At 50.7% G+C, this 24,573-nt stretch overlaps 1 protein-coding gene across 1 annotated transcript in view; it reads left to right on the top strand.

The window, feature by feature from the left end:
- The window catches only part of LOC112557692, a 68,234-nt gene that overhangs the window by 23,173 nt on the left and 20,488 nt on the right, over positions 1–24,573 (top strand). Inside the window, exon 2 of the mRNA XM_025227687.1 lies at positions 1,069–2,408. The gene's annotated coding sequence lies outside the window, so the exon portion shown is untranslated. The remainder of the gene's footprint in view (positions 1–1,068; positions 2,409–24,573) is intronic.

The raw sequence follows: 24,573 nt of genomic DNA, 5'->3' as shown, positions 1-24,573 counted from the left end.
TAACATCGTTTGATATCTCAGTGACATGTCACACAGTCACACATCAAAACGTCACCTGGCAAGACGTGTCACAATACAAACACGTCACTCGTAGCTAAGATGTCACAGGAAACTCTTTCACCGCTAAGAACGTTATGCACCAACAATTCACATCATAATAAACACATCTACAACAATAAACAAACCAACGAACGCATGTAAAGATATCATGGCTTCGGTACAAGTATGTAAACATACGGGCTTTACATGGCGCCGACAGCTGCAGTTTGTAGTGTAGGAGACACGTGACGTGTAGCCTGACAGCTGCAGCTTGTAGTGTAGGAGACACGTGACAGAGTTTGTAGTGTAGGAGGAGACGACACATCACATGCCGTGCGAGCCTCGCTCTGTATTTGAGGAGAGGACACGTGACGACTGGACACACGGACTGTAATTACTGCTCTCGCCGTTATTCAGTGAGGTCACGATGAGTTTAAAATAAAACACTTGGTCACGTGCATGTTGCTGCCACGAGCAGACTACAGGGGTGGAGGGGTGGATGGAGGGGAGGAGTGGGTGGAGTGCCATGTGTGGCAGAAGGGCTGGACACACGGGGCAGGGAGGAGTGGATGGAGGCTGATTGATGCCACTCACTCGCTTGCGAGCGACCATCTTGTGGGTTGGAAGCGAGGCGCTCTGCTGTTTGTGTGTGTGTGTGTGGGTGCGTGTGTGTTTGTGTTTGTGCGTGTGTATATGCGCGTGCGTGCGTGTTTACGTGTATATGCGCGTGTGTGTGCGGTGACCAGCAACAAGTGGACTGTGCATGAGACTAACACTAAGCTCAGCACCATGTAACTACGTCACGGGCATTGGAAGGCGTCTGTGGGGTCACAGTGGTTACAGGGGTTACTGTGGCGTCTGTGGGGTCACGGTGCATGACGGCGTTACAGGGGTCTGTGGGGTCACGGTGCATGACGGCGTTACAGGGGTCTGTGGGGTCACGGTGCATGACGGCGTTACAGGGGTCTGTTGCAGCCCTCAGACTGGTGTGGCCACACGTAACAGCGTCTGTCTGCTTCTGTCCGTCAGGTAAACAAGAAAACATGAGCAGCGCTTGACGGCTGCCGGCGGTGGAGTTCCCGACCCCCATCAGAGGCCTGCTGCCTGCTCGTCCCACAGCACGATCGGCACAACCACCCATCCACCCATCCACCGCCCGCTGCGCTGGTTGTAGTGGTGGTGGCGTGCAAGCGGCGGTGGGTGTCGACGGCGTCGTTGCTAAGTGCGCGCGGGCGAGAGAGCGCGGTGAACACTGGGAAGCACACGTGACGCCACTGCATGAACGCCGCCGCCGCCGCCGCCGCCGCCGCCGCTAAGAGCCGCCTTACAAAACCCTCGAGAGACGACAACAGCAGCACACACACCAACAACCATGGATGTCTAGAGGGAGGCTGGCCGAGGATTCGCTGTCGCTGTTAGTCGCACACCTGAGCGCAACCGTCGCTAATCACTTTCCGACGTCTCAGACTTTTGTACTTGGGTTGACGTAGCGGTCTTGCAGGTGAGAGACACACACCTGTGACTTGGTGCCGCTAAGCCAGTGACAGACTGAAGGATGGTTAGGGGTAGATGGGAAGATAGAGGAGTGCTACTCTACAAAACCTTCATGAAGTAACCCTACTGTGGTGAACAGAACTTTCAGCAAGAAACTGTAGCGTGCTGAAACAGGAGGAGAGTGTCTTTTGTCGAGAACTTGGCGAGGTCCATGTGATGCTCTGAGCACGACAGTAAGGGAGGGACGAGCCTTAGCTCCTGTGGACATCGTCAGCATAGTCAGCTAGTAACGGACTATAAACACCCGCACGACACCCGAGTCTTGTCACTGACACAAAGCCAGGTGCCAGTCCACAGATGTGAACAAGTCATCAGGTGGGCCAATAATTTGTGGGGTCGACTTCCGCTGACAAGGGGTCACGTGAACCATGGAGAGTGTTGTTCACATTATGGTGTGGGACTAACGGCTACAGGTGAGACTGCCAGTCAGTCAGGTGTCTACATACTGAGCAGCTGCTTGGCTAAAACAATAAGATGAGAGTTTTGTCACAGTTAACCCTTTAGTGGTGGGCGGCTCTATCGGTCCTATTATAGGGCTAGACTTGCTCGTGCTACAGCCTCCTCGAGCCTCGCCATCCACGAGCTACATACTGTCCACAGCCTCGGCAGCTGATCACCCAACTGACGGTGCAGCTCGTTGCCAGACGGGGGTCAGGGGTGAAGCACCACACAGGTCTGCACACCAGCGCCGGCACCACGACCCTCCACGGCCTGTAGCTGTGATCACGTGACCACCATCAGCTGTGATCGCGTCCGTGACCAGGGCAGCTGCCGCCACCTTCACATCCTGTGGGAGGATTCCAGACGAGGGGCAGGTAACTGTAGATGTGTGCACGTCACCTGTCTCTTCTCGTCTGCTCTCTGCGAGCTTTTTGTCCTTCATTCACGTGATGTGACGATTGCTGCAGACAGACATTTATTTGTCTACTGTGGCGAGGAGAGTCAGTTTGCCATGTCTGTAGCTGTTCACTGTCGGCCCCGCCTGCTGTTTCTTCACTTCGTTTTTCGTTTGTCTTGCAATCCAAGCGGCGGTGTCACCGAGCTTGTAGTTGTCGGCTGTTTGTTTGTTTGTTTGTTTGTTTGTTTGTTTGTTTGTTTGTTTGTAGTTGTTACTTTTGTTTGTCTACTGCGTGTGTCGTGAGCAACGCTGTTTGTTGTGACAGTCTGTCGCTCATGAACACAACACGAGTAGTGAGTAGTTGTCACTAGTAGTGAGTAGTTGTCACAGTTCTCGTGTTATCATCAACATGTCTACGCACTTACCTCACTAATCCTCTGACTTATCAAACTCACAACTCAGACGGACAACAGGTGTCACTGACTGACAAGTGGTGTCACTGACAGACTGACAGACGGTGTCACTGACAGACTGACAACAGGTGTCGCTGACGTTGTAGCACATTTGCTGATCAAACATTGTGACAAACAACAAAGGCAGTTGACAGAGCTATTTGTCAAAACACAGGGTAAACAACAACAACAGTGACAGTAGAGAGATCTCTCTGACATGACTATTATGGTCTAGAGGCCTGACTATTATGGTCACACAGACCGCAGGCTGTGGGAGACAAGACGGATTGCCCTTTGTGCACTTAACTGTGACCACAAGTGCTGTCCACAGACCTGTGGACACAGACGTGGGTGGCTGCCATTAATATCATGTCCTCATGTCATCAACAGCTCGCGCCACGCGCAGGCTCGGTGTGCCACTTGTTTGCTGAGCACAAACCAAATTAAACAATATCGAACAGGAAGCACGTGAAGAGAGAAGTCGTGTGAACACAAACATCAACCCTCAGTCAACAAGTTCACAGTCACAGTTACAGTCACAGTCACAGTGTCAGGCAAGACGTAGCAGGACGTGGCACCTCACAGCCCACACCCAGGCTACGCTCGGCCTGGTGACCACCAAGGGGTTAAAGCAGCGGTTCTCAACTTGTGGGGCGCGAAGTTGGTCATTTTTTTAGTGTCTTATACCGGTATTAGTGGGAATTAGTTTACATTGCTGGCTAAGGGGGGCGCGAGCACGTCAGGGGGGCGACACAAGTCAAAGGTTGAGAACCGCTGGGTTAAAGTAACCGTGTGTTAGGTCAGGTGACGACAGGTGACATGCAGGCCTTACAGCTGTGAGTTTGTCACATCGTCACCTCAACCGTCTGTGGAAATGACGTCCACATGTACACGGCGCGCAGCCGCAGCAGGTCATTTCCGCTACGTGACTGTCACCTGTCATCATCCGGCGTGTGCACAGTGTCACGTGATTTCAGGAGAACTGCTTATTGCTTTACTGATAATCACCAGTCATCATTAGTGTGGGTGACACTACCAGTCCCGCTTAGTTACTGTCATTAGATTGTTACTCAGTTAAACTGCTGTCTGTGCTGTTGTGTGTTTTGTTTTGTTGTTTATTGTTTGTTTTTTAGAAGCATTTGTAGTTTCCATTTGTTGTCCTCTGAAGACGATTGCACGTTTCCCGTTCTTCTGCGCGGTTGGGGCCCACGCGCATGCGCATATGTTTGCAAAGGTCATCTGGAAATGACCTGTCATCAGGAGGCAGGCAGTGGACAACAATGTTTGTGTACATGTTGATTCTAAACATAAACCCTCTCACAATGTGCTCCTCCTTGGGCAAGGCAGACACAGACTATGTGTTGGTGGGTGTGTACTGCCACTTGTTTACCGCAAAGTGTCATTGTAAACATGTAAACATTGTAAACATGTTGTCATCATCAGTTAGAACTATTGACTGTAAACATTGTGCGGCTTGATAAACTACTGGCGGCCTGAACACTCCTCACTCGCACAGAGCCTCCTACACCACAGTAACAAGCACTGTGTGTAGAGTTGATGAGGATGTCATGATGATGATGTGATGATGTGATGATGATGATGTGATGACGTGATGATGACGTGATGATGACGTGATGATGACGTGATGATGATGATGATTCAAACCTCGGGCACTATTAGAATCATTCAGGGAGGGAGTGCTTGCTGTTACCGTTACACCTTTATACTGGTTTCTTCACACCCTCTACTCACTCCGCCAAAGACGGATGAATGAAACTCGCAGTGACAAACAATTAGCAACAAATAATTATAACAGACTTGGTGTTTGTTCCTCCTGACTCCTACTCATTTTATTCATTCAGTCCGCTCACAGATGTAGAGGCAGTGAGCAGCTTGAGGTATGGTAGAAGCTGTGGTCCTACTGTAGATGCTCAACTGTAGGGTAGAAGCTGTGGTCCTACTGTAGATGTTCAACTGTAGGGTAGAAGCTGTGGTCCTACTGTAGATGCTCAACTGTAGGGTAGAAGCTGTGGTCCTACTGTAGATGCTCAACTGTAGGGTAGAAGCTGTGGTCCTACTGTAGATGCTCAACTGTAGGGTAGAAGCTGTGGTCCTACTGTAGATGCTCAACTGTAGGGTAGAAGGTGGTGCGGCCAGCCTCTCTCCGCCGTCACCACCGTCTGCACCACACCAGTGGCCGGGTGGACGGCCTGCCAGCCAGAAGTCTTCAGACGGCGAGGTTGAACTGGTCTCCTCCCGCCCTACCAATACCCCCCTCGTGGCCGTCAGTTGGTGTGCGCATGCCCACACATACGTCTTCCTGTCTAACACCTTACTGCCGTGCACGCGTGCAGCCCACGAGGTGGCGCTGTTCACCCAAACTTTGCTTTTCCTGCACATGCGGCCAGAAGTCAGTCCCTCCGGTCCTCGTCTTTCTTCTTCTGTCTGCACCCGGCAGTATTTGCCTCCCCTTCTTCCTCTCGTTGTGTCTGCTGCTCTCCCCTCTTCCCTCCCCTTATTTTCTGCAGCATAAGCGGCTGATGTCAAATTGAGTATTACATCCTGGAGTTCCTGCATTACCCTCTGTAATGGTCTGTCAGAGATAATGTTGATTTACACGTGTCGCTGTGTGACGTGTCGCTGATAACACCTGCTTATTAACAGCCAGTCACACCCGCGGCTCCCGGGGGAGCAGACGAGAGATTGCGCTGCAGTTCCTACAACAACATGTGTAGCAATGTCACAAACATTTTATTTATATTGTGTCGTAAACATGTGTGCAACGGTCACCTTGGCCACACAGAAACAAGAATGAAATAGTTGGATACACAGGGTTTCTTTGTCAGCGAGTGACATCGGGTGATGCTGGTGACCTGCAGTGTCATGACACTGGGCTGACAGCCTGACAGTCAGTGGCGTCAGTCATAGCAAGCTTTTCGTCCTCTACAAAAGTATTTTTGTGATGTTTGTGCTGCTGTACATTTGTAAACAAAGTTTATTGATAACATGACACGTGGGCGGGTTGACGTCTGCCACTGTAGTCCGTGTAGAGAGGCTGGCATCTGATGACATCCAGGGCTTGTCAGGGGCTTGCTGAGATGACAGGACGAGAGTGACATGACGTCTGCAGCCACAGCTGTCTCTGGCAGTTGACATGACGTCTGCAGCCACAGCTGTCTGTGGCAGTTGACATGACGTCTGCAGCCACAGCTGTCTCTGGCAGTTGACATGACGTCTGCAGCCACAGCTGTCTCTGGCAGTTGACATGACGTCTGCAGTCACAGCTGTCTCTGGCAGTTGACATGACGTCTGCAGCCACAGCTGTCTCTGGCAGTTGACATGACGTCTGCAGCCACAGCTGTCTCTGGCAGTTGACATGACGTCTGCAGCCGCAGCTGTCTCTGGCAGTTGACATGACGTCTGCAGCCACAGCTGTCTCTGGCAGTTGACATGACGTCTGCAGCCACAGCTGTCTGTGGCAGTTGACATGACGTCTGCAGTCACAGCTGTCTCTGGCAGTTGACATGACGTCTGCAGCCACAGCTGTCTCTGGCAGTTGACATGACGTCTGCAGCCGCAGCTGTCTCTGGCAGTTGACATGACGTCTGCAGCCACAGCTGTCTCTGGCAGTTGACATGACGTCTGCAGCCACAGCTGTCTCTGGCAGTTGACATGACGTCTGCAGCCACAGCTGTCTCTGGCAGTTGACATGACGTCTGCAGCCACAGCTGTCTGTGGCAGTTGACATGACGTCTGCAGTCACAGCTGTCTCTGGCAGTTGACATGACGTCTGCAGCCACAGCTGTCTCTGGCAGTTGACATGACGTCTGCAGCCGCAGCTGTCTCTGGCAGTTGACATGACGTCTGCAGCCACAGCTGTCTCTGGCAGTTGACATGACGTCTGCAGCCACAGCTGTCTCTGGCAGTTGACATGACGTCTGCAGCCACAGCTGTCTCTGGCAGTTGACATGACGTCTGCAGCCCGTGACGCCGTCTGCATGTCTTTCGTGCACGCAGACTTTCACCTTCCTCCATTCCGTGTGCATACCAGGATGTGAGAGGCGGAGAGGTGCTGTCCTCTAAGTGCTGTGGTGGCACTACTTCCTGTCTGTCCTCCTACACCTCCGTCATGACATTTGCTGAGGTCACGTGTCATGTCGTTGTTGCTGTTTACAGACGTCAGTGACGTCCATCGTGTGGCTGTGGGACAAAATGGCGGCCATTGTCCTCCCACTCACTGACCACGTGTCCAGACAGACAGCGAGTCACCTCCCTGCATTCCTTGGACAGGGTTAGCGACCTTGTAAAGTTAGGGTCAAGGCCGACAGCATGACCATATAGGAGTGACGTGGCAGTGACACAGTGACGCGGTTAATCAAGCAAAGAAGGAGAAGGAAGCCTGTGGAGCACGTGACTGAGGACATTCCAACAGGTGAGCAGGACACGGACTGACGGTAGCGGGGGGATCAACGACACCCGTGAGAGGTAAAGGAGTTCAACAAAGCTCAATCAGACACGCTGATGAGTGCAGTGAACCGGAAACATCGTCACACCGTCTGCTCTGAAGCTTCATCACGACTTATGATCACGTGACCGACAAGATCATGCATCCTTGCGCATTGGTGTCTGATGTTTGGTCAGTGATTAGCTGTCGTCGCGAGTGACACATGACACTGTGTTGTGAGTACGTCACCCGTGACGTGACAAGGTGGGCGTGGCCAGGCTGTCTCTCGAGAACTCAAACCTGATAAAGTCTGCAGCTGACAGTGATTACAGCTCATTATTATTCACTAATTGAAGTTTTTGTTGAGCAGCTTCTCGTTGTTTGGGTGTCTCCGCTGATTCCCACGGCCGTAGTTTAGCAGGAAACTGGAATATCTTGTGTACAAACTGTGTGACAGACAAGGTGGGAGTCTTTGAGTGCGTTGTTGGTCCCTGGGGTCACGGCCTACAGGTCCTGGCTGATGACGTGGTCCTTGTACCTGTAGTCTGTGTCCTCAGTCAGCAGCTTTACACACACCACACACACACACACCGCACACACACACACCGCACACACACCACAACACACATACACACACAGCACACACACACAGTACTACCACACACACACATACCACACCACACACACACACCACACACACACACACATATACCACACACACACCGCACACACACATACACACCACAATACACACACACCACACACACACCACACACACACACAGTACCACCAACCAAGGGCGACAATAAAGTACAGACGGAGTTGTCTCACTGTTCTATCAGCGAACTGCTGTGAACGATGTGACAGAATCACCGAAAGGAAAATGTAAAAGCTGACGTGATGTCGGTGATGATGAGGGTGACACCGATGTTTGATGATGCTCCAGACGATGCTGGCATCGCACAATCGATACAACTCGTGTCGCCAGTCCCTTATCAACCTCAGGGGTTAGCATGGGGCAGCGCTAGATGGCAGCACAGAGCTAAACTACTGCTACCTGTGTGGCGCTAGCTACCCAGCACCACGTGACTGGACTGGTCTTGGACTGACAGCTAAACTTGATGTCAGAGGTCAGCAGCATCCACAGACAGCGTACACAATGTTTACCTACCTTCACACAAACATCAGTGACTGCACTTGTCTACAGCACGCGGAGCTTAGTTAGTAGTTGTAATTAAGCAGGCAGAGCTTAGCAAGTAATTAGTACAGGAGCATAGTGGGTAATTGAGTACAGAGAACATAGTGAGTAATTGAGTACAGAGAACATAGTGAGTAATTGAGTATAGAGAACATAGTGAGTAATTGAGTACAGGGAACATAGTGAGTAATTGAGTACAGGGAACACGATGTGTAATCTAATAAGAGAACATAGCGAGTAATTGAGTACAGAGAACATAGTGAGTAATCACATACAGAGGTCACTGTGCCAACTTTCAGCAGACGGAGTTAGTGTTGACTATATAAAGTGTATATAGTGTATAAAGTGACTATATATATATAGTGTTGACAAGTGTCAGGATGGAAGGACTTGGGGGCCGAGAGCACATGTTGTTGTCTTGGTGACCAACTGTTGACCCTACAGGTTAAACCTCCAGCTTACTGTCCCACCCTGGATCAGTAGTTGGTGATCACACATTCTGCCCCTGCCTCCCTTTGGCGATGGACGCATTGTTTGTTTGTTTATTTTCTCGCCGTGTGACACGTGATTTTGCATGCAGCTCCCATCGGTTGCTGTCAGACAGGGACGAGCAGTGGCGGAAGGACATGTCAGACTGTAAAGCAGACATCGTTAACCCCTTCACCTTGATACAGCACGTGCCAGTATAACCGCCTAATCTCATCTTTCTTGGCCCTCCTTCCCTCACCGTCACACACCCGGGACTTCTGTCACCGTCACACACCCGGGACTTCTGTCACCGTCACACACCCGGGACTTTCATCACAAGTCTTTTGTTGTAGACTAGAGCACCTGCCGCCGTCATGAGGTACAGGGCTGTAGGTGACTGACACTCGTTCCAACACCCATGACACATAGTGACACTGTGGGCTGACACATAGCGACACTGTGGGCTGACATAGAGTGAGACTGTGGGCTGACAGAGAGTGACACTGTGGGCTGACATATAGTGACACTGTAGGCTGACATATAGTGACACTGTGGGCTGACATATAGTGACACTGTAGGCTGACATAGAGTGAGACTGTGGGCTGACAGAGAGTGACACTGTGGGCTGATATATAGTGACACTGTAGGCTGACATATAGTGACACTGGGCTGACATATAGTGACACTGGGCTGATATATAGTGACACTGTAGGCTGACATATAGTGACACTGTAGGCTGACATATAGTGACACTGTGGCTGACATATAGTGACAATGTAGGCTGATATATAGTGACACTGTAGGCTGACATATAGTGACACTGGGCTGACATAGAGTGACACTGTAGGCTGACATAGAGTGACACTGTAGGCTGACATATAGGTGCACTGTAGGCTGACATAGAGTGACACTGTGGGCTGACATATAGTGACACTGTAGTCTGACATAGAGTGACACTGTGGGCTGACATATAGTGACACTGTGGGCTGACAGAGAGTGACACGGTGGGCTGACATATAGTGACACTGTGGGCTGACAGGTATGGCAGTTGCTCATCTTTTTGCAAATTCCTGGCTGCATTTCGATGTCAGCAGCCACCCGACTCCAAGACGTGACGTCACAAGGCTCGAGTGCCGCAGCGCCTCCCTAAATGTCAAGGTCATAGTGTGCGTGACAAGCTGCAGGTGTTTGTGGTCACGTGAACACTCCGACAGGCGCTCTGACACGTCACCGCATCGACTAACGAATGATTGGCGAGAAACGTGTCGGGGAGACAACTGCAGCTGGTAAACAGTGTGACAAAGACCTTAGGAGCGATAACTGATGTCGTGGCGTTTCCACTTCTGAGAAAACATCCTTGTGTGTTGTCTTTGTTATCGCCCCTAGCTGCTGTCATCGGATTTATCAGTCGTGTACATTAGTCGTTATGAAAACCTGGATGACTGTCTCGTTACAAAATGGCGACAAACAGTTCAGGTCTCGGCTTGTTATCGTCTCAGTCTCTCTTGTTCACATCACCACAGCCTACTGTTACTTCAGTCACCTGTAGGAGGACAGGTGTTCACATCACCACAGCCTGCAGTCACCTGTAGGAGGACAGGTGTACGAGGAGGGAGCGCAAGAACATGCCATCGTGGGGTGGCTGCCCACAGCTGGCCTCCTACACGGACAGTGGCTGACCCAGCTGCGCCCACCGCACACGTACAGCAGCTGACGGGTGGTTGGGGTGGGGAGGGAAGGGGTGGGCGACGTAGACAGTTGTTATTCCACGCCAATGAGTGGCAAGCAGCCCGAGGGTCTAAAGTCTGCAAACGGTGAAGCGTTTCATTTATTTAGTCATTAGACTGTAACACCAGCGCTAGCTGCAACCACCGTGCACACCGCAGCTGTCGGATGAAAGGAATCATCGCTGGACGAGCGAGCTTGACACGGAGCCAACTCACCAACACACTCACCAACACACTCACCAACACACTGACAACACACTCACCAACAACTCACCAACACACTCACCAACACACTGACAACACACTCACCAGCAACTCACCAACACACTGGCCACAAAGACACGGCTCATGTACACATCAAGGCGTGACATAAGGTCGCCATTATATTACGAACAAAAATAAATTAACGGTTGTCCACGTTGTCATGTGACAGACGATTATTGGTCGCTGCCAATACTTTCTGTTTGCTTGGAAGGTCAGACGACTAGACACACTTCTCTGTGACTTCCTCTCCGACACTAGTGATGTCTGTGACAGAGGGCTATGTCTGTGACTAAACTATGGCTGTGACAAGGCTGTCTGTGACTAAACAATGGCTGTGACTAAACTATGGCTGTGACAGAGCGCTGTGCTCATGAAGTGGGGGCTGAAATCGCTAGAGGGGGTTGCAGTGATGTGGCCAGGAGGAGTCTGAATGGTGCCAGCAGCCTCAGTGGGCGGACCACCTCACGTTGCAGGTGAATGGGCCCCGCGTGTGGTGTCTGTAGTCGATGTTGCCAACACCTCCGCACTGTGATCAATGCATGCTGCACTCTACACGCAGATCCATTTCTGTTTCACTTTTGTTTACTTTCCAGAATCAACAGGCGGCCATTCGCGAGACTTTTATTCCTGCGCCTGGCTGGGACAAAGAACCGTTTAGTAAAGTAAATACAGTCGGCGTCACGCCACAGCTTGTTAGTGCGTCACGCTGGTCACGCTCGCGTCACCTTCTGTAGGCGCTGGTAATGCTGTATGCTTGTAGCAGCAGTTGGTGCTGGTGGTGGTGGTGGTGGTGGTGCTGGTGGTGGTGGTGGTGACACTTGTCGCGGAGGTCTTGGCAGGGTAGGCAGGGGATCCCACAGAGAATGTGAATGCGGATCCTCACTGCCGCCACGTATGTTCAGAGTGGGGCTGACTGTGGGGTCGGCGAGCGGCTACAACCTGAGCAGGTGTCAACCGTCACCGTCAGCCTGCGTGTGGACAGGTGGGCAGGTGAGCAGTACCCCAAGTACCCGAACTTACCCATGAGCAGAGCTACCAGTCAGTACAACCAGTAACAGGTCAGCAGGTCACGGGGTCTCACTGTATTGACTGTGAACAGACTACTGTGTAGGTGTGAACAGACTGCTGTGTAGGTGTGAACAGACTACTGTGTATGAGTGAACAGACTACTGTATAGGTGTGAACAGACTGCTGTGTGTTTACTCAGTAAGAATGGATGAGGTGAGGAGGACAAGCAAGGCGGGTCGTGGCCTTCAGTTTGTCTCACCTGTCAGGTGCTCCAGGTGACGTTTCTGCGTTCACTGGTTGTTGAAGGCCTGGATACAGCGAGTTGTATTCAATCAACAGACGTTAATGTGTTTGCTGGCGTGCTCACCTGTTTGTCTGGCTGCACTAGAAACTGAGATGTTTGTAGTCTACACACCGGGCAGCGATTGCTGAACTTTGCTGCGAGAAGGTCTGATCAATGTCACAGTTGTGACACCACTGACTTCTACACGAGGGCGATGACACTGGCTGACAGTGTGGGCTGACATCACATAGACAGGTATTGACTGCAGGTGCTGCTGCCGATAGACACACTTACAGCTTCTTCATCTCACCTGGCTGTCTCTACACAGTCTCTACACACAATCTATACACACGTCTCTACACAGTCTCTACGCACGTCTCTACACAGTCTCTACACAGTCTGTACACACGTCTCTACAGTCTCTACACAGTCTCTACACACTACTCTACACAGGCTATACACAGTCTCTACACAGTCTCTACACACGCATGACACGTGTTGCCACCTGTTCTCTCTGCAATGCAAAGTACCGTTAGTCAGCAAACACCTGTAGTCTACCACAGAGGTAGTCCACCTGAACATTAGCATCACGGAGGTGAAGCACAAAGCGCATTACCTGGGGTACTACAGAGGTAGCAAAGGCTGAACATGTCACTACCACACGGGTACTCAAGGCTCAACATGTGTAAACATCAGAGAGGGATTGCCACCCTGACATACGAGAAAGCAGTGGCAGCTAAATGCATGTTGTGACATGTCAAGCAACATAAACTGCAAGTTGCCATCTTCCTGACCTTGTACAGACAGCATTAATCGACTCAACATCTGTAACATCCTAGCAGCGCAGCTATGACATGGCTATGACATGACTATGACATGACTATGACATGACTGTGACAGTTCATGGCGGTGTCACCGGACCCACAGATACAACCATTCATGACAACAAACAATGTCATTAACTTCATTAAAGAACTATTTTGGTACCTGTCACAAAACTGACAGACAGCCGCTAAGAATGACACTAATGTCACACTAATGACACTAATGTCAGTAGGGGTGCCGCTAATAATGACAATAATGTCAGTAGGGTGACTTGCTGCTAATAATGACACTAATGTCACAGACGCTGCCGCTAAGAATGACACTAATTTCAGTCAGTGAGTGTGCCGCTCGCACTCAGTGCACTCAGGTGCAGCCAAGACCTGCTGCCTGCACCGCGTGACTGGTGTGACAATGACGTAACGTCACACGCGTGACCCTGACATTCCTCTATTGTCTTTATTTCCTTTCTTCTCGGCGAAAGCCTGGGTGAGCAGGGGTCGACTGAAGGGTTTTTATGGTCCACAGGGCGTTGGCCTCGTGCTCCTGACAATGAGCATCTCGCCTGCGTGTTCGCCGGGTACCCGGTTACCCGAGCCACCAGTCTGTGTCCTCGTGCTATTGCTGGCAGACACCAGATGCTGTCTCACCCACGTGACAGCGAGCTTTGGTAACATCACATGACTGCCAGACACGCACGTGTACGTCACGGACTGCTGCTGGAGACAGGGACTTACAGAAACACACACACTCTCCTCTTTAGTTCCTGAATAAAACTGTTTGCAGGACCACGACGGCCACGACAGTCACACGAGAGAGAAATGAAAATGTCAACACTCTCATATTACAGAGGATAACAACATTGTGTAGCTTGCTGTGACAGTTCTGTGTGTGAAGTGTGCCAACATCGTCACAGCCTTCACACTTCTCTGTGTCTCAACTGTGAGGCTCATTGGTGTCAGCACCTGACAGTCCGTCACATTTGATGTCGTGGACAGCAGGCGGGTCACAGTGGTGTTGTAGTGGACACCGGGAGGGTCATCGTGGTGTTGTATACACCAGGAGGGTCATCGTGGTGTTGTATGTAGTCTGACACCAAGCAACACACAGGCCATTTTTTAAATTAGAAAATCCCAGTTTTCGTTGTTGGAGGGAGGTGTTAGAGGCTTTGGGTTTACCGGGGTCTGCTTCATCTCAAGACAGCGACTTTCTCTCTCCTTTCCCTCCTCTCTCCACCCCAGAAGAAGTTAGGTACCCGCTGACCAATGATGTAAAATAGAGAAAGTACACTTCGCCACCCGGGTATCGAACCTTCAGATGTGATGCTGTAACTACTCGTCTACTCGCTTCTTTAACAGAGGACTAGGGCAAGAGGAGTGTCTTTACTTTTCTAACCGGGGGCTTGGGGGAGTTAGAATGATCGGAATTATTAGAATAATACTCACAGTATCCTGACACTCCTCTCGGTCTGATGCACTCATTTCTTACAGTGAAGCCAGTGAGTCAGTCCTGGAGTAGACCTAGAACACCCCCTACGTCACTAAGGTTAGTCCTGGAGTGACCTAAGAGCCCCCTGACCCCCATCAGGCCCCGAGTCGGGGGAGGGTAGGCCCGTAGGTCCGACACCAGGTGTCGACTGATGTTTGCTGCGGCTCTCCCCCCTCTCCCAGGGACCAAAAGGTCTGCACGAAGGATGGGAGTGGAGACGAGAGAGAGAGAAAGATGCTGAGGAAGTGAGAGGATGATGAATGATATTCCATGTCACCGAGTACTCGCGAGCTTTGATTGAAGCCACTTGTCTTTGCCTTGTAATCAAAACGCACTGAAGAATAAAAACTGTTATTTCTGCCGGCGGATTTGAAAATCGATGTTGGTGTTGATTATGTCTTCAGTTCACATCAACAACTTGTAGGTTTTGCTGTCTGCACACACATGACACCTTGCCATCTCTTGCCTGCACACACATGACATCTTGCCATCTTTGCCTGCACACACATGACACCTTGTCATCTTTGCCTGCACACACATGACACCTTGCCATCTTTGCCTGCACACACATGACACCTTGCCATCTTTGCCTGCACACACATGACACCTTGCCATCTTTGCCTGCACACACATGACACCTTGCCATGTCCATGACTATATTGTCACTAAGGTCACTAGGGTCACTAAAGCTCTTCAGCTCCTGTGTAAATCAGAGTGTCGTGTGTTTCCATCATCCATGTTTGGTCTGTACATCCACAGTTGTGAGTAGACATGAGTCCCATTCCCTTCTTACTCGGTCTTCAGCTTGCTGTCAATTAGAATGGTAAACACCGGCCTGACACCGTGGTGGTGGTGTCTCAGAGGACGTAAACGTAGAAATTCTTGTTTGAAAGCAAGTTAAATAATTAGTCGTCAAGCTTTCAATTAACCGCTACACAACACACAGTGTACAAGTCGCTTGTCCTGGGCAAATATGGAATCTCTCCAAGGACATGATGGCATTTAGTCCTGAAGGGAATCGCGTTTGAATTGCGCGGAGTCTGAGACTGAAGTGTCCTTAGAGCACTTGATTAGCTTCCACTCCCTCAAGTGTTGCGTCAGCGGTCACGTGTCTGTAGGCAGCAAACTGCCCTCGTCCCACCCTCGGTTCACAGCTGGACTGTGGACACTGTGAACACTGTGAACACCAAGTGGGCAGAAACAGACAGCATGCTAAGACAGTGCACCGCCACACAAGTGTTGTAAGACTAACGAATGGTGTCACACTAACGAGTGATGTCACACTAACGAGTGGTGTCGCACTAACAAGTGTATAACACCAGTCAGACACTAACGAGTGATGTCACACTAACGAGTGGTGTCGCACTGAGTAGTGTCAGACTATATAACGAGTGGTGTTGTACTAACAAGTGGTGTCAGACACTAACAAGTAATGTCACACTAACAAGTGGTGTCAGCCACTCATGTAGAGCTAATGGAGAGTGGCTGTGTGCGCTGTACTACAGGTGGCTACAAACACGCGACTGTAGCAGGACAACGGTGTCAACTGGTGACAACACCTTGCAAGTACAATATGTCTCTGACAGCAGACTGCTGACAGTGTCACAAACACAACAAACGGTGGGCTCTAGTAGACAGTGACTGTCATCACGGCGCTGAATGTCATGACACTAGTAGACAGTGACTGTCACCACGGCACTGAGCTGTCATGACACTAGTAGACAGTGACTGTCATCACGGCACTGAATGTCATGACACTAGTAGACAGTGACTGTCATCACGGCACTGAGCTGTCATGACACTAGTAGACAGTGACTGTCATCACGGCGCTGAATGTCATGACACTAGTAGACAGTGGCTGTCATCACGGCACTGAGCTGTCATGACACTAGTAGACAGTGACTGTCATCACGGCACTGAATGTCATGACACTAGTAGACAGTGGCTGTCATCACGGCGCTGAGCTGTCATGACACTAGTAGACAGTGACTGTCATCACGGCACTGAATGTCATGACACTAGTAGACAGTGACTGTCATCACGGCGCTGAGCTGTCATGACACTAGTAGACAGTGACTGTCATCACACGCTGAATGTCATGACACTAGTAGACAGTGACTGTCATCACGGCGCTGAATGTCATGACACTAGTAGACAGTGACTGTCATCACACGCTGAATGTCATGACACTAGTAGACAGTGACTGTCATCACGGCACTGACGTGTCATAGAGTATGCCAGTATTTCTGTAGCTATTTATAGCACCCGCCCCTGTGGAGATCCTCGTAGTAACTGTCGTCAGTGCAGACAACTCTGGTCGTGGAGCTGACCTGCCACCTGACGACGCTGAGTTACGTGCCCTGCCTGTCTGTACCTGACTGTAGTTATGTGCCCCTGTCTATTAGACACACTGCACCACTAGGAGAGCTCCACAAGGGCCTGAACTGTCTCCTGACTCCTACTCGTGTCCCGGGGGGAGACAAGCAGTGTTGGAGGATTCTGTGTCACCTCCGCCATTTGACTGTTGCACACCGCACACAGCTGTGGTACTCGTACAACACGTGGACACTGGACACCCAGTGATACTCACACGCCATTCAGTGCTCATCAATCAATTAATTGTAACATTCACAATCTCGTGAACATGCGAGATACACTTGCCTGCAGTCATGGAATGAAAATGCTAGAAATACTTGACATCATCACAAGGTAATGCCACAGTTACGTGACAGAATGACACGTCACTAATAAATGACATTATATTGTGTGTGAGAGAGAGAAAGCACATGGACAGCAGTGAGGACAAGTAAGTATAGATGTTCTAGATGTAAGTATAGATGTCCTGCTGCTGACTACAACAACTGTGTTTATCAAACACTGAGCTGACTGATGCTGGATGGAGCTCTGTGCAGTCTTGACATGGTGGACCACACACCTGACCTCTGACACTCCTGCCTGCGGTGACCTGGTCAACGACATGCTGACGGTGAAGCGTGCATAGCACCAGTCACGATGTCGTCCGGTCCTTCATTGACGACAGTGCACGTGACTGACATCCGTGGAGGACCTGCATTGAGTGTGGACGAGGGTCTCTCTCCTCTCATCGCCGCGCTGTGCGACAGTACAGTGGCGCGGTGCTACATGGGAGCCCAGCATGCGAGGTGTGTGAGACAACACCTGACAGCACCTGACAACACCTGACAACACCTGACAGCACCTGTCCACCCTGACTTCTCAACATCTACTCGCAGAACATCAGGCGACAAACCTCCGTCCACCGGCAGGAGGCTCACGTGCAAGCAGCACTTTGCAGACGACAGTCAGCTGATGGCAGGAAGCTGCCAGACTCACCATCAGACTAACACACACCTGAGGTGCACAGACCACCACCGACAACACCCGAAGTCGTGGTCAACACCAGAGGCAACATCAGAGCGTCCATCTTGCTGAGCGGACAAGTTGACACAGTGAACCCACTGGATGATTGACAGGCAGACGACAGGCGACGGCTTGGACTGTCCTGAATGGAAGGAAACATCCGCAGACGTGGGGAGCACGGTGGTCACACTGTTTGGTTACCAAGGTTACCAAGAACCGGTCGTGACTACAGTAAAGCGGCTGAAACTGGTCTGGTCCGGTCATGTGACACCATCCTCCAGGATACCTTGGAGGCTAGTGGACAGACAGGCGGACAGAAACTAGCAGACACGATGGACAGACTGCGCCACGTGGCACTCGCTGACCGCCGGTCAAGACCGGCCTGAGTGCTAAACCTTGTTAGCCACTTGCGTCTATCGAGTTGTCCTCCCCTTCCTCCCAACAAGTCGCAAGCTGGTAAGCGGTCCAGGGTGGAGGGGGGGGTGAATGAACCCTCCGTGACCCCGAGGCTTGCTGGGTGCGCGGACCTTCACCTTGATGTCCATCAATACCCTTTGGTGAACCTGCTGGCTCCTCCGTGGCAGGGAGGGAGGAGATCGGAGCATCACCATGGTGAGCGAGCGAGAGAAGGAGGAGATGCGGGGGTCGATTTGGAGCGATACGAATGGTCTTGCTGAGCAAAACTGAAAATATTAATGAATATTAATGCACTCTTTCCAAGCGGATTTTGACAATATAATTTCTCACTCCATTTTGTCTGAAGTGATCGATGTTGCCTGGGTAACGCAGTCTCCGATATTTTGTTTCTTTCAGTGAAAACTGCTCAACAGGACTAGTTGTCACTAGTACGGTGTTGTAGTCATCTGTTGTCATCACACTGTTGTCATCACACTGTGATGGAGGGCTGAGGTCGCTAGTCTTCACATCTTGTGTGAAGTCCCTGTAGTCCTCAGTGGTCACGTGGGGGATGGTTGGTTCCTAGGGTTTGTATTTATTGCTGTACATCTGAACACTGAGCTGACAGGTTACAGGGTAGTGCCTGCAGCTAGACACAAGACTACACGAGGGTCACACGCCATGGGGTCACCAGTACAGTACACCAACACCACCACCACCACCACCACGGACTTGACAGACCTTCACACACCAAGAGTAAGCGACAACAACAGGACAGGAGGCCACCAGCAACAGTCAATAACACATGTAAACAACATCAGCAAATGTAAACATGTGAACCTACTGTAATATACTGCATTTTGTGACATTAAGTACAGTATACAATATACACCATGATCATCATGCTGTAATATACTGTATTTTGTGACATTAAGTACAGTATACAATATAAACCATCATCATCATGCTGTAATATGCTGTATTTTGTGACATTAAGTACAGTATACAATATAAACCATGATCATCATGCTGTAATATACTGTATTTTGTGACATTAAGTACAGTATACAATATACACCATCATCATCATGCTGTAATATGCTGTATTTTGTGACATGGAGGGACCCATAGACCCGAGTTCTCACAATGTCTGGCAATGACTGTATTTCTCTATCGTGTGATGTGACGGAAGCTAACTGTGACTGAATGCTACCGCTACCAAACACCTGCACACCTGCACACCTGGCGCACACAGTCCATTGGCTAGACAAGGAGCGAACAGCCTTCAAAGGTCATAGGTCAAGTCGGAAACGATGAGTTCAGGGTGTTTCATAGACTGAAGTGCTTGTGCATGTCTACCTCTCTCTCCTCCTCTTCCTCCATTGCTCTCCGTGTGTGTGACTGTGTGTGTGATTGTGTGTGTGACTGTGTGTGTGTGTGTGTTTGTGTGTGACTATGTGTGTGACTGTGTGTGACTGTGTGTGATTGTGTACATTATTTGTAGTATCGTCGTCCCACGTGTCCTGTACACATCACTTTGCTGTCTATCAGCTGTCACCCGATGCTAGACACTACGGACTTCACACAGTGTGAAGGCAGAGACGGTTTGTACTCGTGCTGTCAACTGATTGGCTTCATTGTAGGATGTCTGTTAGTCAGCCTGTCTGCTGGTGTGGACGGGGACAGTGCGGGGACAGGTGACACGGAGGGTCGAGCATCACGAGGCTAATCCCAGGCTCCGAGCAGCCACAGCCTCGTGTCTCAGTGTCTCGGCCCCCGGTGCAGGCGGCCTCGTCCAACGATTTATGGATGTTGACGATTCGGGGATAATGTTAGCCAGAAATCGTTCTGTCTCGACATTTGACATTCGTGTCTGTCAGCTGACGTCTCCTTACGTAACTGACGATGAGGATGGGGAGGAGGAGGTGATGGTGGTGGTTGTGATGGCAGCGGGGAGCGTGCTGCTCACGCGCATGGCAGTCTGTGACGTGCAGCTGTCCTCACGCACCTGAGCACCTGAGCACCTGACAGCTGCATGTTCAGCATCTTCACAGGCCACCTGCACCACTCGCCTGAGACAAAAAGAATCCTGGGAAAGGAGCCATTACGATGTTTTTACAGGAAACCACCAGACATGGCTTCCACAGCAGATCGCTGGTACATCTTCACTCAAAGTATTTTTCTGCAGCGTGTCGACCTCAGAGCGCGTGCTGCTCATTGCAGATGAATGCCTTTCTTGTCCTCAACGTGTCCTACATGCAGGTGTGTGACAGTCTAGTCTCACCCGCCACAGGTGTAACGTTGAGTCACGAACTTGTAACCCTGGACTGGCAGACGATTTTTTTCCTTTAACTCCTAAAACGAGGCATGAGACGACAAAGCTTCCGGTTTAGTCACATTCTTTGTTACGGTTCGCCGAGACTAGCAGCAGAGAACTTGGCAAGACAGACAGCAGTCCACCTACACACATCCTCGGTTGACGATGTGGTGAGGCTGCCACGTCAGCACGTGCTTGTGTAGTCAGCTGACTAGTGCTGTCACCCGGGGTGTGTGATGTCACTGTCAGATGTTTGTGTCAGCCCAGGACAGTCAGCTGACAGTGCTGTCACCCAAGGTGTGTGATGTCACTGTCAGATGTTTGTGTCAGCCCAGGACAGTCAGCTGACAGTGCTGTCTCAAGTCCATTGGTGTCAGCAGTGGCAAGTGGTTTGGGAGGACAAGTCCAGAGCTTTGGTCTGTTGATTAGTAGAACTGGTGGCTTCATCTCCTGTTACTCAGCTTACTCTAGTCTGTTCTGGGGAAAATGGTCGACTGCATGTTTAATCTGTGTCTGTGAGTGAAATGGCGGCTTGGTGTGTAGTCGTTGTGTAGTCGTTGTGTAGTCGTCATGTAGTCGTTGTGTAGTCGTCATGTAGTCGTCATGTAGTCGTTGTGTAGTCGTTATGTAGTCGTTATGTAGTCGTCATGTAGTCGTCGTGTAGTCGTCGTGTAGTCGTTATGTTCACTACTGCCACTGTGTGACTACTCCAGTAATTACAGGCAATCTGAGGACGTGCAGAGCGAGAGAATGAGACGGACCGAAAGATTTGTAAACTGAAATGTCAACAGGATTACTGTGTCGATGCTAAAGTGTTTCGTTTTCCCCTTTCTTGCAAGCGGCCTTGACATTTGGTGAGTGCGTGAAGTCTCGCGATGCTCCGCGACTCTCGGGCTTTCAGCTTCTGGCGCCGACATCGTAACTCAGACTGAACCCAGGTGATTATTCCACCTTGCTGGCTCACCTGAGTCTTGTTTATGACTTACAAGGCGACATTTCGCTGGGCCTCAGTTGGTGTGTGGTTCTGGCGAGTACTTTAGTGACGTCACAGCTCTGAGCTCCCGGTGCCCTCCGCTTCTGCACCGTGACCTGGGCATCAGGAAGACTTCCAGTGAACTCACTTTCCCAACCTGACTGGTGGCAGTCTTTAGCTAGCTGGCTAGTGGTGGCTAGTGGTGTTAGCTAGGTGGTGTCAGCTAGGTGGTGTCAGCTAGTGGTGTTAGCTAGGTGGTGTCAGCTAGGTGGTGTTAGCTAGTGGTGTCAGCTAGGTGGTGTCGGCTAGGTCGCTAGTGGTGTCAGCTGTGCGGCTAGCGGTGTTGGAAGAGCTCCCTACAGTCTATTTCTTCACCTCCTGGAGTATTGTGGCATCAGACTGTTACACAAAATGGCCGAGAACGAGACAGTGGCATAACACACAACAAAGACTAGCTCCAAGCTTAATAACATTCAAAACATTCATCCGCTGACGATGGCTGGAGCCAAGAGGTAGCCGTGTCATGTCTGTGATGTGGGTGGTCAGCGTGGGGGAGCAGTTCCATACAAAGTTCCGTCTGTAAGGCTAAGTCCATGAGCGCGTCTAGTCTGGCATCGCAGACAATAAGGGAGATCACCTCCAAGCTTGCAGTCCCATCCACCCACCGACAGAGGGCCAGGGTGACGTCACACAAGCCCGTGGGTGTGGGGGCCGGTGGCCCGGCGGGGACAAAGTCTTCCAAGTGCAGTGGTGAGTGCGATGTGATCAGGTCGGCAAGAAAAGAGAGTGGAGGACGGAGTAAATGTTGGGGCGATGACTACATGCTGCAGTGAGTCCATTATGGCGCCTGCTAGTGGCCAGCCAGCCAGACGTGCGGCCAGCAACAAACTTTGTGTCAGCCTCCACAAATCCTCTTGCCGCTGAATAAGAAGCACTTTGCCAGTCGTAGCGGCGATTTCCTTTCAAGTGTGCACTTGCTTTCATGCAGTGCTGCCACCATTGTGTCCACTGTGGCTGCTGTCCCCCCGGTGGTGGACAGACAGCCTGCCATCCTAGTCAATGCCTACAAACTTCCTGTCCTCATCAGTCTCACACTCTTATTGCAGAGCTGAGTTTGCAAACTGGTGTTTGCCCAGCCATGGCATGACATTACAACAAGTCTGTCACATGTTCACTACCTGCAGACAACTACAAACGGCGCCGACGGATCTCGAGAAAAGATTTGTTGATCGGTGGAGTCAGCAGGGACCGGCGTTGATGGGCGCATGCGCGGGAGGCTGGCTGTGTGCACATTGTAACGACAATGAAATCGTTGGCGATGGAGCACAAAGAAAATATCGACTGAAAATTACCTCAAGTACCTGCAAGTGTTCTCTCGCGAAAAACCACTTTTGGTGGCATGAGTAGGGTGGATGTGTACACGTGACAGGCACTGTACTCAGACTTCTCAACTGTGGGAGTGTGTGTGTGTGACTGTGTGTGTGTGAGTGTGTGTGTGTGACTGTGTGTGTGACTGTGATTGTGTGTGTGACTGTGAGTGTGTGTGAGTGTGAGTGTGTGTGAGTGACTGTGAGTGTGTGTGTGACTGTGAGTGTGTGACTGTGACTGTGTGTGTGAGTGTGTGTGACTGTGTGAGTGTGAGTGTGTGTGAGTGACTGTGAGTGTGTGTGTGACTGTGAGAGAGTGAGTGTGTGTGACTGTGACTGAGTGTGTGTGTGTGACTGTGTGACTGTGTGTGACTGTGACTGTGTGTGTGTAACTGTGACTGTGTGTGTGACTGTGACTGTGTGTGTGAGTGTGTGTGACTGTGTGAGTGTGAGTGTGTGTGAGTGACTGTGAGTGTGTGTGTGTGACTGTGAGAGAGTGAGTGTGTGTGACTGTGACTGAGTGTGTGTGTGTGTGACTGTGTGACTGTGACTGTGTGTGTGTAACTGTGACTGTGTGTGTGACTGTGACTGTGTGTGTGTGTGACTGTGTGACTGTGACTGTGTGTGTGTAACTGTGACTGTGTGTGTGACTGTGACTGTGTGTGTGAGTGTGTGTGACTGTGTGAGTGTGAGTGTGTGTGAGTGACTGTGAGTGTGTGTGTGTGTGACTGTGAGAGAGTGAGTGTGTGTGACTGTGACTGAGTGTGTGACTGTGTGACTGTGTGTGACTGTGACTGTGTGTGTGTAACTGTGACTGTGTGTGTGACTGTGAGTGTGTGACTGTGTGTGTGAGAGCAAGAGAATGGTTTTAGTGACTTGACAAGCTCTCGTCTGTCTGCTCCAAGACAGCTTTGTCCACTGACTGTGAGCCTGAGATGAGAAGCAGATGTCAGCAGCAGCTGGAAAGATTGGATGAATGTGATGAATTGGATGAAAGATTGGATGAATGTGATGCCGTTAGTTCGCCAAACTCTAGTCTATTGCCTCAGTCTATTGCCTCGCTCTGATACACACGGGAGTCGTTGTCTGCACCCTGGGCCCGCCTACCGCCCCTCACTCTGACTGGGCCATCGCCTTGTGGTAGGGTGTGCAAGGGGGTGTGTCAGGGGGGGGGTGTGAGATAGGAAGTGCGAGGTGTGAGGAGTCGGGTGTCAGAGGCCGTATCACGTAACACCAATCAGAGAGAGAATGAACGACAGTTCGGGTTAGCACCAGACATGGAACTTTACACACCCTAGTAACCCAGCCTGTCGATTGGTGTTGCCTGGCAATGCTGTGAGTGGTGCACCAGTGTGACGTAGTGCACTTACTGTGACGTAGTACACTGTTAGCGGCGTTCGTTCATCACAGGTGCGAATCGTAGCGGATTAATTAATTGATGAACGGGTTTTGGAGCTGACACTTACAGGTTTATATCGCCTACATCTACTGATATCTGTAAGAACTCAGAGCATCCATGCAGGTCAGTAAGTGCAAGAGTTGATGACGAGCGGAGAT

Source organism: Pomacea canaliculata, linkage group LG2, assembly GCF_003073045.1.
Source record: "Pomacea canaliculata isolate SZHN2017 linkage group LG2, ASM307304v1, whole genome shotgun sequence".
Taxonomy (NCBI): domain Eukaryota; kingdom Metazoa; phylum Mollusca; class Gastropoda; order Architaenioglossa; family Ampullariidae; genus Pomacea; species Pomacea canaliculata.
This window is presented reverse-complemented; position numbering and strand designations above follow the sequence as displayed.